This window comes from Anas platyrhynchos, chromosome 16, assembly GCF_047663525.1.
Source record: "Anas platyrhynchos isolate ZD024472 breed Pekin duck chromosome 16, IASCAAS_PekinDuck_T2T, whole genome shotgun sequence".
Classification (NCBI taxonomy): domain Eukaryota; kingdom Metazoa; phylum Chordata; class Aves; order Anseriformes; family Anatidae; genus Anas; species Anas platyrhynchos.
Genome location: NC_092602.1, coordinates 16,772,663 through 16,785,369, shown reverse-complemented (window position 1 = coordinate 16,785,369; position 12,707 = coordinate 16,772,663).

The following is a 12,707-nucleotide window of genomic DNA, read 5'->3' as shown; positions in this document are numbered from 1 at the left end:
AAGTTTGCTATAAAAATACGAAGCCAGCATAAGTTTAAAGCCTTCAAATATATTTTGGGTATTTGCATAATTACACTTGCAAATTAAAATTCCACTATTAATTACATATATATACAAGCACACCTTTTTATTACTTTTTTTTTTTTTTAATGGATTGGCACTGGACATTTTCTGTAACAAATCTTTAAATGACGTTTAGATGTAGAGCTTAGTGATATGGTTTAGTGGAGGACTTGTTAGTGTTAGGTCAGAGGTTGGAATAGGTGATACTGGAGTCCTCTTCCAACCTAGATGATTCTGTGATTTTGTAAAATATGAATGACCGTGATTTTACCACACTTATTACAAACAATTAAATATCATGCCAAGTTTATTACATCAAGGCACATATCTTTGTTGAAGAAGATAACCACAATGCAATTTTAACATTTAAATGATAGTACCCAGCACCTCAATTAACCTAGTGCTCATGGCACTGAAAGGAAAAAAAAAAGACAAAGAACTCCATATGCATCTGCACATTTCTTAGCAAACAGCAAATTAATTCTGAGTGAGCAGTTTTGAAGTTAGATACATCATGCATTTGTGTCTCTTGGTAAGAAGTCAGTTTCTCTCGTATGCACGGTTGAGCTACAAAATAAGGAATTACCAAGCACCTGACCTGTTGTATGTCCACACAGATATGGAAATCAAGCTGAATTGTTTGCAGTTTCTATCTTTTCTAGAAACCCTAACAGAACGCAATGAGGATAACACAGGTTTAATTCCTATTTTCCAGACAAATGGCAGTCCTCCCTCTAACATAGTCTATACTTACGGGTTTAGCTTTAGACAAGTGTACTTCAGAGAACTGAAAGGATTGGCCATCTTAATGGTAACAAAGGAATTTCTCAGAATTACTGACCACAGAGATTCATAGGAGCAAAGAGTAAGAAAAGATTTTGTAAAGGTTTGTGTACTCTAGGAGACCACAATCTCTTTGTCCCCTCGCCCCCCCCACCGCTATAGCCAGAATTGCAAATGGCTCTGTAAATGTTATGGAGAGCTTTTCTGAAATCAATTCTAATAGCTTTGAATATAACTATAATCAGATTTTGTTTAAAGCTCTTGATATGTTCTTTGCACAGGATGGCTATCGGGCACATATAATTGAACATTATATAATAAAGAAAAAATACATTGGCTTTTTGTTCTAGGCACTAGTTTCCATGGACTACTTCTCATTGTATATTACCATTTTCATAAAAGCAGCTCCAAACAGTTGCAAAGACTTATATATGTAGTCATTTTTTTGCAACGCCCACAAGCTTTAACATTTCAGTTGTTCAGAATCTTACTGGCCTATGCCCCTTTCCCCAACAAAGGAAATAAGGGCACAAAAATAATTTCTCTTCTTGTTTTCTAATGTCTTAGAACAACACATATTCTACCTACACCTGAAGAGGCAACAAGTCACCAAATTTCAGGAAGCATAAAGCATTTAAGCAGGGAAGTCATGCATACACTATTTGGCATGTGTGAAAACCATTCAATTTCAAACATTCTTATCTGTATGGAGAATTTAGGCACTTCAGCAATTCCATGCAAATGGTCCAATACTGCTTTCACCATGTTCTCTCTTAAATAATGTTAACCTCATTCATCTCCAGAATCACAAAATTGGTGCAGTTTACTAAAATTTTGAATGAATTCTCCACCTATTTCCAACACTTGCTTGGAAACAGAGCTGAGAGTGACACCTTACCAAATATGTTTCATTTAGAAAAGATTAGAAGACAAAACGTAAGTTTACTGCAAGGAAGTACATAAATTTTAAATTATTTAGAAATATTAGTACACACAAAAAGCAATATACTATTTTGAATAAATTCCTGGTGCATTACTAAGTAACTTTAGGTAAAATAATGTTTATCTAAGAGAAACACGGAATTGCTTTACAGGCAAGGAGTAACCTAAAGAGGAGAGGCTTAGTTTAGATATAAAGAAGAAATTATTTGCTCTGAGGGTGGAGAGGTACAGCAACAGGTTGCCCAGAGAAGCTGTGGATGCACTTACCCACAGAGAAGATGTGGAACACTTCCCCACCCCTGGAAGTATTCAAGGCCAGGCTGGATGGGTCCTTGGGCAACCTGGTCCTTGGGCACCAGGGAGGTGTCCCTGCCCTTGTCAGGGGGCTTGGAACTCAATTATCTTTAAGGTACCTTCCAAACCAAACCATTCTATGATTCTGGGATTCTCACATCCTCTTTCCTTACTACCCTTTTGGAAGTCAGTACTCTTCAGACAGCTGCAGGCCCTCTTTCAACCTACATTTCTGGGAACAAAAACAAATTTTCATGTTGAATTTATGTCTCACTTTTGAGTATTTGGGCTCCTCAGTGTTGTATTTGTAAATATTTCATTTCTCTGAGTTTGCCCTTTAAAAACCAAGGGCATTAAAGATCTCTTCCTGTTTACCCATTTAAGTTAAAGCAAATCAATGAAGAATCATAGGATCTAAAGTTCTTTTGTTTTTTCCTAAAATTTTTCTTAATCCTCAATATCAGATTTGTCATGGCAAAGAAATCAATGAAGATACTGGTTGAATGTCAGTACCTAGGCTCTTGGATTATTACTACCATTTTTTTCCCCATAATCCATATTTAGAAAGCTAAAATGTCATATATGACTAGAGTGAACACTCCTATCTACTTTTTTCCCTTTAATACTGTTAGAGAGATCTACAGTTTCCAAAAACTACCTCATCAGAAATTCCTTAGTATCTCTTCCAGACTTCACTGACTCAAGAAACAATGTTATTGACCACACATCTTAGCTTCCTTTCTATTTTCTCTGAACATCATCTTAATTTTTGTAATTACTTTCGTTAGTTAACCTATAGAGCTGGGGTTCAAGCAGATCAAGTTCCTATGTCTAGACATATGTTCCTATGTCTATGAGACTTCCCCCATTCCACACGAACACCTCTATAGTGGCATGCTGACCACAACTAATTAATAATCAAATCCATTCTTCAATGGAGTTACATATCTGGTTATCCCTATTATCAGTATTTATATCTTCCTTTTTCCCTTGCCACTTCTCCTATTACTCTTTTGCTATTTTTACTACATTTGCCATTTTCTTTTTTTAATTCTTCTTAAGTACTAAGTTAGTTTAAAAGAATTCATTACTTCTTCCGAAGTCTCATTTTTGACACTTTCTTTTACTATTTTTCCACTCTCAATTTGAAGATTACACTATTGCAGTGGAATCTATCCATCATGAAGAGCTTGATTTCGTTGAATGTTACCTTGTAGTCAGGTATTCTAAATGAATCTTGAAGTGATTTTTGTTTCTTTTTTTAACTTTTATTTATTTATTTATTTATTAAGGGGATTAAAATAATTTCACCCATATAGCCCCAGCACCTTTCCTAATCTTGGGCAATTACTCGTTAGAGCAAATAATTGTCATTTGTTCCAAGTACCAGTCTTTGCTAGTAGTGACATTGTTACCAGCTTACCGTCCCCCTCCATACTAGACACCCAAAATTTTCTTTTTAAGTGAAAGAATGTCCTTCTAGAGAATGGAAGTTTTTACCCTGACATCTTTTAAGGCACTGATCCTTTATTTCCGTCTTACTATTCTAATCTTACTAATTACTATTTAACCCCCAAACTACTCTTTCCCATTATGTTTTTGTTTGTTTGTTTGTTTTTTTAACATAATTTGCAAATTGCTTTCAGGAAAGCATTAAAGATAATGTTATTTCATTAATTTAAAATTAGTCAAGGTGATTCTCATTTTCTGTTGTTCTTATGCACAAATTGCAAAACACAACTTTTATTAGCCTCACACTGAATTACTTAATTACAGGATGAAATCATATTCAGTAATAACAACTAAAGCACTTAGCCGTGTTCAAGAATGAAGTGAAAATCATTTAGATTCTTGCAAGTGGGTTCTCAGAGTTCCAATACATTTTTAAAGATACTTTTATATCACATAAAACGCATTCTTTTATATGATAGGACAATCCATAACAGAAGAAAATGAAGATCTTCATCCACTACAGCACTCTTTACTCTGAAAGAGAATGTCATGCTATAACCATTACAAAGAATTTCATTATTCTCTCAACCACAGCAGCCACCCAGTGGCTACTCTTTTTAATACTCAGACACGCATAAAACCAGGAATTTAGGAGATGGTCAGAACCTGCAATTTTCAGTGATAGCCTCTTGCATTAAATATTCCTTTTATGTGAAAGAGGAAATAAAGCCATCAACATTTTTTCTTTGGAAGCAGACTCTACACAAACATTCAGAAGAAGAGGAAGAAGAAAAAAACAAAGATATGGATGTAAATGTTGTGAGGCTCTTTTGTCATTACTGTTTATATATATATATATATATAAACATATATATATATATATAGTGTCTGTTTGCTTTTCTTTAAATAAGAGACTGTTAATAAGAAGATATATTGTTAATAAAGTTTTAATAGGAAAATATTTCTGTGTGATAGGCTATTTTTTTTCTTTAAACTATAAATCTAGAGAGAAAAAAAAAAGTTATTAAATGGAAAAAAAGTTATTAATGGATGTTAAAAGTATCAAGAAATTTAGACCAACAGCACTGACCGATGTTTCTGAACTACATTATAACTCGTTATGAAAGTTTTGCAACAGTTCTCAATCTTGCAGGAACATAAGAGAATTTATTTCATGCCTTATTTAAGTGTCTTTTTGCGTAGGTGCCAGAAAATGGCTTCATATCCAAAAGCTTGCCTGTTTTTTTTTAACTGTATTGGTCTAGCTAAAAATGTTACTCTCCCTGCCATTTTTGCCTTGAAGATATCCGTAAACCTTCACAGTTTCAATATTAGTGATTATTAGACACTTTAATATTTATAAAGCAATTATATACAGCCAAAGAGGAACTTAAATAATAAAATTCATTTAAGATGACAAGAAGCATGAAGTTCTTCATCCACATTCTTATGATCTTCCAAATACTCTACTTGAAACCACTTCTTTCCATTTTCTAAGTTCCAAGTTTAACAAAATCTGTGTACATAATGTTTCAATAATGAGGAAAACCTCTATAAAATTCAAAAACTATAACAAATATAAATTATTATCAATGAATAATGCATGTTACTACCAGACAAGAAGTGACAGACGATTACAAAGAAAAGAACCAATACACTTTGTTGTAAATGGCATCGGTTTCTGCTGTGCATACCTAAGTATGTTGGAAGATATATACTTATTGTTACAGGAGTTCCCTCCAGCAATCTTAATATTTGGAAACTGCTATAGTGCACTCTCATTTCAATTGAATGAATGCCATTCTTTGATATTCCTGTATAAGAAACGGAATCAGGAATGATTCTTTGAAATATAAACTTGTGTAATAATTTTGCATTCTTTCACGTTATTACTAGCCTCTACAACTGTATTACTTGTGCTTTCAGTAAACTGATAAAAATTTTTGCCATTTCATCTATAACGATAATGATCTCTAGGAAACAAAATACATAATTAAAAAATCATAAGCTGACCTTCAATGTATGTTTGACCAAAGTCTGGAATTTCTCTTTGAACTGAATCTGATAATTGTGTTCTGTGCTAGAGACAATCACATACAGTCAGGACTATGTTGCAGCTTCCTTGACACAAAGCTACACAGTCAGTGTCACCAGTCTTCCATACATGTGTAGGACAAGCCCACTTTCTGCATCAAGCTGAGTGAAGGTCTACATGAAGTCTTTTAGCAGCACCTACAGATTCCTGGTTTTTTTTTGTTTGTTTTGTTTTGTTTTTCTCTCAGAGATAGCCACTTCTTTTTGTCACATTTTCTGCTTACTTAAATTTCTTTTTCTTCTCCATCATTATTAGTCCCCAACTTCAAGATGACCCATTTATTTCTGCCCATTTTTCTTTGTAGAGGGTTCAGAACCTCTAACTGAGAACCCAGGAATCAAACATTTTGACACATCTACTTGTTGGTTTGACACCTGGAATTTGATATATAAGTTCAGGTTGAGGAACTGGTATGTTCTCCAAAGCAGACTGCAGGCAACACACAAAAAGTTAATGGAAATATGTAATTTCTTCATACATCATCCCTTCTCATGGAGGAAAGTAGTTACTAGCTTATCTTTGTTCAACTCCTTAACCTGAAACTATTTGCTCTCAATAATTTATATTTGACTTTAATTACGTTTCAGTTCTAAGTTCCAATGAATTCTGATAGACCATATTACTGAAAACATTTGCTTAGTGTTTGCATCATTTAACCAAGGCTAGGGTCGATAAATATTAGCTAGCAGTAGGCCTACAGTCCTAATTTTTATTTTTTTTTAAATTCCTTCTGCTGGACTACAGTACTACCTGAAGCTATGACTTCAGTTTTTCCACTGCAACATGCTTAGCCACTGACAGACTAGGCTGTTGTATGGATAATACCCTTGCCAGAATTTTAAACCCTGCCCAGTGAGATTCAATTTTTATTGGACATTGGAATTAATAATGAAATCAGTTCTTAACTGAATTTAGCAAATCCCAAAGACCTTAAATTCTCTAATACTTGATTTTTTATTTTCCACTTGGAGTTTCTAAAACAAAATGAGAATAATATTAATAAAGTAGTGGAAGTAAACAAAACCAAGCATTAATATTGGATTAGTATTAATGATCCAATTAATGGAGCAGTTTGTCATTCACTGATGGATCATCAGATTAGCCATAAAACATGCAACATGTTACAAAGAAGGGTTCAACATATCCACTATTTAGAATAAACAACTGATGTAGTGTATGCCTCCGTACCTGATGTACGTAGTGTATAAGTGAATGAGAAATTTGGAAGAAGCAATAAAGTAGAGTGAGCCAGAGCACAAGACGGTATGAGAGATGAAGAGGGACAATGTGACTGTGTAAGAAAAAGACTTGGGCAAGCACACAAGACTAAGCATGAAGAAGCACGTGTGAGAAAGACAGAGCAAGAGAGCACGTGCCCATGACTGAACACAAAGGAGCATACAGAAGACTGATGAACAGCAAGTGAAAAGGCAAGAGCCAAGACAATGAGAGACAGCACGTGAGCAAGAGGTAAAATGAAGAGAGTGCGTAACAGAGGGCACACGGGGGAAGGGGTGCACACCCAATGATGGCATGAGAGCACAACAGAGATACAGAGCACAAGGTCTCTTCTCTGGTATCTCTTTTAAAAATCAGCACATTATAGCATCCAGATATTTTCTCATATTAGGAAAAATCAGGCAATGTTACCCACATGAGTGATCACCACTCAAACACTGTAACTTCACATAGCATTTGGCATGAAAGGCAAATTACTGGTTTGGAAGGTGGGGGGGTTAAATCTGACAGGGAGCTAACACACACACAAGTGAAAGAGGAACTCTTCACACGCTACTTTCGTGTACAAACAAGAATTTCATCACAGTGGAGCAAAAACATATAGTAGCAATAGCACAGGTGTCCTATGATCAGCAATATCAACAATAAAACCACAATCTTACCAAAGACAGGAGAGAATATTTAAGGTTTTAAAAACAGAGTCAAAAGTTAGTAATTATTTAAAAAAAAATGACTCACCCACTCACCTAGTGCATTTTAAATTGGAGAGCAAAGTTAGGAGAAAGACAGCAGCTGTCTCTTTCACCAATTACCTGCCAGTGCTAAAGTACTACATTTGCATCCACAAAATGCAATGCAAAACTAAATTTTACTGCATTAAGAGAACTGCTTAGTCTATCGCTTCACAGTTCAGAGAAAACATAGAAGACCCAGAACAGAATCTTGATGCACTTCTGTTTTAAAATGCAAGTCCTGACAACCTGACAATGTTTCATGTAGCCCCTTTATCTCAAAAAATATATAATAATAATAAAAATTAAAATTAAAAATCTCTCTCTCATATGAAACTTGAGCTATCCCAGAATGTATTGTTTCATTTCCAGCACACATGAAATGTAACAAGATATTGCACTTTGGTTGCCTTTTAAAAACAGAAGCACAGCAGAACTCAACATTATCCATAATCCTTTCATTCACATATTTCCTCTCACCTCTTTCATTTTTTAATCAGAGAATTGAATTATTATTGGCCTTAAAAGGCTGATACTTTACCACATCTTGCAAAGTACAAAAGCAACTTTACCTTTTCCCTGCTGCAGCCTGCCTTTTGTTCTTCTTAGATTAGTCATTTTTAAAATCTTCTCCACTGTGAAATCAAACAGGTCGCGCAGGCAGGGCGAGCAGGAAGGGAGGAGAGCAACCCCCGCCCACACGAACGCCTCTTAACGACGGTCTTTAGCTAGGCGATAATGGTCTCCACAAGGCACGGAGCGCTCTGCAGGAGGTCGGTACACACCCAGACCGACTGCCCGTTAAAGAATGCAGCGGTTCAGGTCACCGGATGCAGGGAGTGTCAGAGCCTGCTGCTGCCGTCGGCGGGAGGCAGAGACACTGCGTGCGTGAGATGTGAGCAAGTGGATGACCTGATCCGCATGGTGGCGGAGCTCAAGGAGGAGGTGGAGAGGCTGAGGGCCATCAGGGAATGTGAGCGGGAGATAGACTCCTGGAGCAACTCCCTGCAGGGCCTCAAGGAGAGGTACCGGGGTGAGACACCCCAAATGGGGGTGGACCCCCTGCCCTGTCGCCGTCGGACAGAGGGAGGGGATCTGGGAGTTGAGGAGGAGTGGAGACAGGTCCCTGCGCGACATGGCAGGCGATGCCCTCCCCTTCCGGCCCCACCTTCCCAGGTGCCCTTACAAAACAGGTTTGAGGCCCTGGAGATTGAGAGACCAGCAACTGAGGAAGAGATAGAAAGTGTTCCCAGGAGGATGCCTAGGGCGAGGAGGTCGACTCTACGCATCAGGACTGCCTCCACCAAGAAAGAAAGAAGGGTGATTGTCGTGGGAGACTCTATCCTTAGGGGGACAGAGGGCCCTATTTGTCGGCCTGACCCTACCCGTAGGGAAGTCTGCTGCCTCCCTGGGGCCGGGGTCAGGGACGTTGCCAGGAAGCTCCCCAACCTGGTACGCCCCTCTGATTGTTATCCTCTCCTGATAGTCCAGGCGGGCAGTGATGACATTGATGACAGAAGCCTGAAGGCTATCAAAAGAGACTTTAGGGGGCTGGGACGGTTAGTGGACGGAGCAGGAGTGCAGGTAGTATTTTCGTCCATCCCTACGTTGACAGGGAGGGGTACGGAGAGGACAAGGAAAGCCCACCTGTTAAACACATGGCTCCGGGGCTGGTGCCTACGCAGAAATCTTGTTTTTTTCGACCATGGGGCAGTTTACTCAGCACCTGGTCTGATGGCCGTAGACGGGTCCCTATCCTTTAGGGGAAAAAGGATCCTGGGCCAGGAGCTGGCGGGGCTCATTGATAGGGCTTTAAACTAGGTAAGAAGGGGGATGGGGCTGAAGCAAGGACTGTTGGGGCTGTGCCAGGGGGAGCAATGGCAAGGCCGGAGGATAAGGTAAAGGCCCAGCTGAAGTGCATCTACACCAATGCACGCAGCATGGGTAACAAACAGGAGGAGCTGGAAGCCATCGTGCAGCGGGCAGGCTACGACTTGGTTGCCATCACGGAAACGTGGTGGGACCAGTCTCATGACTGGAGTGCTGTGATGCCTGGCTATAGGCTCTTCAGAAGGGACAGGCAGCACAGAAGGGGTGGTGGTGTGGCTCTCTATATTAGAGAGTCTTTCGATGTTGTAGAACTCGAGGCTAGGAATGACAAGATCGAGTCCCTTTGGGTTAGGATCGGCAGGGACAACAAGGCTAGTGTCCTGGTCGGGGTCTGCTATAGACCGCCGAACCAGGATGAGGAGACGGATGAGGAGTTCTACAGGCAGCTGACAGAAGTTGCGAAATCGTCGGCGCTTGTACTCGTGGGGGACTTCAACTTCCCAGACATATCCTGGAAGCACAACACAGCCCAGAGGAAGCAGTCTAGGAGGTTTCTGGAGAAAGTGGAAGATAGCTTCCTGACGCAGCTGATTAGTGAACCTACCAGGGGTGGTGCCCTGCTAGACCTTCTCTTCACAAACAGAGAAGGACTGGTGGAGGATGTGATTGTCGGGAACAGTCTTGGGCAGAGTGACCACGAAATGGTGGAGTTCACTATTCTTGGCGGGGCCAGGAAGGGAACCAGTAAAACCACTGTATTGGACTTTCGGAGGGCTGACTTTGGGCTGCTCAGGACACTAGTTGGTGGAGTCCCATGGGAGGCGGTTCTGAAGGGCAGAGGGGTCCAGAAAGGCTGGGCGCTCTTTAAGAGGCAAATCCTAATGGCGCAGGAGCGGTCTATTCCCATGCGCCCAAAGATGAGCCAGCGGGGAAGAAGACCAGCCTGGCTCAACAGAGAATTGTGGCTTGAGCTTAGGAAAAAAAAGAGGGTTTATAATCTTTGGAAAATTGGGCAGGCCACTAAGGAGGACTATAAGGATGTAGCGAGGCTGTGCAGGGACAAGATTAGGAAGGCCAAAGCTCATCTGGAGCTCAATCTGGCTACTGCTGTTAAAGATAACAAAAAACGCTTTTATAAATACATCAACACCAAAAGGAGGACTAGGAAGAATCTCCATCCTTTACTGGATGCAGGGGGAAACTTAGTTACAAGAGATGAGGAAAAGGCGGAGGTGCTCAATGCCTTCTTTGCCTCAGTCTTTAGCGGCAAAACTGGTTGCTCTCTGGATACCCAGTACCCAGAACTGGTGGAAGGGGACGGGGAGCAGGATGTGGCCCTCACCATCCACGAAGAACTGGTTGGTGACCTGCTACGGCACTTGGATGTCCACAAATCGATGGGGCCGGATGGGATCCACCCAAGGGTACTGAGAGAACTGGCAGAGGAGCTGGCCAAGCCCCTATCCATCATTTATCAGCAGTCCTGGCTATCGGGGGAGGTCCCAGCTGACTGGCGACTGTTGCAGGAAGCACGGCCGAAAGCACGACAGACACACAGTAGAGTCAGATCATGCTCCATTTTATTGCCCGAATAGCCTAACTTTTATAGAGAACTTAACAGGGGTGGACAGTGTTTCACACAAGATTATTGGTCAAAAGCACTCAGACAAACAACTGCAAGAAAACAACCCCACCTGCGAGAAAACAACCCCCTTGTGATTAGCAGTCACATAGACCTTGTCCTTGAAGCCAGCTACTGGTAACAATATTTTTCTGAGTTCCTCAATTGGGCGATGTGGGAACACTGTCATGGGAACTTCTCATAGTTGCCCTGGTAGCTTGGTTTGCTCAGCTACAGCAAGCCATGGGATTTTTGCTGTTTCAAGAAATCCCTCAACAGGCGACTAGCAAATGTGACGCCCATCTACAAGAAGGGCCGGAGGGCAGACCCGGGGAACTACAGGCCGGTCAGTTTGACCTCAGTACCAGGGAAGCTCATGGAGCAGATCCTCTTGGGAGTCATCATGCGGCACTTGCAGGGCAAGCAGGCGATCAGGCCCAGCCAGCATGGGTTTATGGAAGGCAGGTCCTGCTTGACGAACCTGATCTCCTTCTACGACAAAGTGACGCGCTGGGTGGATGAGGGAAAGGCTGTGGATGTGGTCTACCTTGACTTCAGCAAGGCTTTTGACACCGTCTCCCACAGCATTCTCCTCAAGAAACTGGCTGCTCTTGGCTTGGACTGGCGCATGCCTCGTTGGGTTAGAAACTGGCTGGATAGCCGGGCCCAAAGAGTTGTGGTAAATGGAGCACAGTCCAGTTGGAGGCCAGTCACTAGTGGCGTCCCCCAGGGCTCGGTGCTGGGGCCGGTCCTCTTTAACATCTTCATCAATGATCTGGATGACGGCACTGAGTGCACCCTCAGTAAGTTTGCAGATGACACCAAGCTAGGTGCGTGTGTCGATCTGCTCGAGGGTAGGAAGGCTCTGCAGGAGGATCTGGATAGGCTGCACCGATGGGCTGAGGTCAACTGTATGAAGTTCAACAAGGCCAAGTGCCGGGTCCTGCACCTGGGGCGCAATAACCCCAAGCAGAACTACAGGCTGGGAGAGGAATGGTTGGAGAGCTGCCAGGCAGAGAAGGACCTGGGAGTGATGGTGGACAGTCGGCTGAATATGAGCCAGCAGTGTGCTCAGGTGGCCAAGAAGGCCAACGGCATCCTGGCTTGTATCAGAAACACTGTGACCAGCAGGGCTAGGGAGGTGATCGTCCCCCTGTACTCGGCTCTGGTGAGGCCGCACCTCGAGTACTGTGTTCAGTTTTGGGCCCCTCGCTACAAGAAGGACATCGAGGTGCTTGAGCGGGTCCAAAGAAGGGCGACGAAGCTGGTGAGGGGCCTGGAGAGCAAGTCCTATGAGGAGCGGCTGAAGGAGCTGGGCTTGTTCAGCCTAGAGAAGAGGAGGCTCAGGGGTGACCTTATCGCTCTGTATAAGTACATTAAAGGAGGCTGTAGCAATGTGGGGGTTGGCCTGTTCTCCCATGTGCCTGGTGACAGGACGAGGGGGAATGGGCTAAAGTTACACCAGGGGAGTTTTAGGTTAGATGTTAGGAAGAATTTCTTTACTGAAAGGGTTGTTAGGCACTGGAACGGGCTGCCCAGGGAGGTGGTGGAGTCACCATCCCTGGAAGTCTTCAAAAGACGTTTAGATGTAGAGCTTAGGGATATGGTTTAGTGGGGACTGTTAGTGTTAGGTTAGAGGTTGGACTCGATGATCTTG